The following is a 1,755-nucleotide window of genomic DNA, read 5'->3' as shown; positions in this document are numbered from 1 at the left end:
TATTACAAATTCAACGAGTTCACCCAAACAGTAACAAATGCCGATAATTTCGACATGAAACTACTCAACGTAAATTGTCCTACAGACGGACTGCTAAGAAAATTGCACGATCTTCTTAATCGACTGTTTCAATCAAGTAATTTACTCGAATACACCGCAGAGGATGCATTGGACGATTAACACGATGTTTTAAGTAAAATAATATATTACTACATGGTTACGCAGACGATCAGTGCGAAAGAACGAATCGTTCGATTAACATCGTGAGAGAGAGACATGTACGTGATTTCAAACAACGCCGACGACGACTCTCGACGTCTCATCGAGCGTACGAATGACGCGAAGATCAGAAGAGTTTTCAACAATACGGCAGCAAAGCATTTCATCATGGAGCATGATGGAAAAAAGGAAAAACAGTATACCGAAACGAACAATATGCAGAAACAATATAACGAAAAAGTAGATAAAAAAGACACGTAGGTATTTGTATTTTTTAATCACTGTTTGTTCTGAACTAATTTTTTTCTTTCGCAACAGAACCACAGTACGCATATTGGAACGAAGATATCCTTTAACTACTACCGGATACAAGTATCTGACCGTCGGCATCAACGTCAAATTGCCCTGCGAGATAACTGTCGTTCTTGGAGACAGTCACGGCAAAGAGATGTTCCTCTCACCAACCGTATGGAACGAGCTCGTCGAACATAAACGCGTCATATTGCCGCTTTTGCAAACCGAAAATACAAAAGGAAAACACGCGCCATCGCCAATATACATCGGAGATGTGACATTGCATTTCGGTCGAATTAACAGTATACCGATGTTGCGTCTTGATTCGACATCTTCACGAATGACCTTGTCAAACAGTACAGTTGTCAATTTATTCAATCTAGAATATTGCGTCAATCGTCTCATTTTCTCATTCGACAATGTAACAGACATCATAGACAAAAAGTACTCGCGTCTTCTCAATATCGCGGCTAATGTGAACGATTCTACGAAAATACAAAAAATCATATACGAAAATGAATACTTCGATCGCAACGACATAATCGATTGCGAACTAATCGCACTGATGTTCGGACCGAATTAAACGCTTTACGAATAAACATTATTTTTTATTATTAATTATATTCTCTCATGTAGTAACAACACTAGAATAAATATATTGACAAATAAGAAAACCAATTTCACATTCAATCTGACTGAATTACACGACAAAAAATTAATGCATTTTATTTAACGCACGCGACCCTGAGTACTATAAATGGATCGCAATCGCGCGTAGCGCATGATAAGACAAAACCTCAGATGAGCGACCTTGAATAAATTAACAGTAAGCGCGTAGCGAACGACGAGAAAAAACGGAAAAATTGTCTCAGCGAATAAATAATATACATTTCGGTGTAGCACCGCGAGCGCAACCTTGAATAAAACGCTCGCATGTAACAGGATATAATGAAGAAGAACAAAAAACGTCGATTCTGCGAAATGACGAATCTAGCCGAAATAGGTTATCTACGATGCACGTAGCGCGACCTTGAGTCTATAAATAGATCACACCCAGAATCGTTATATTCTAATACGTATAATAGGAAATAATAAAAAGAAGAAAGAACTCGTCGATTACATCAATCAGCGAAATGATGAATCTCACCGGAAAAGGTTATTTTTCCGATGCGTGACCTTGAGTCTATAAAAAGATCGCACTCGCGCGTAGCGAACAACGAGGAAAAACGAAAAAAAAAAAAA

The sequence above is a fragment of the Cyphomyrmex costatus genome, unplaced genomic scaffold (assembly GCF_001594065.2).
Source record: "Cyphomyrmex costatus isolate MS0001 unplaced genomic scaffold, Ccosl1.0 scaffold84, whole genome shotgun sequence".
Lineage (NCBI taxonomy): Eukaryota > Metazoa > Arthropoda > Insecta > Hymenoptera > Formicidae > Cyphomyrmex > Cyphomyrmex costatus.
Note: the sequence above shows the minus strand (reverse complement) of the source record.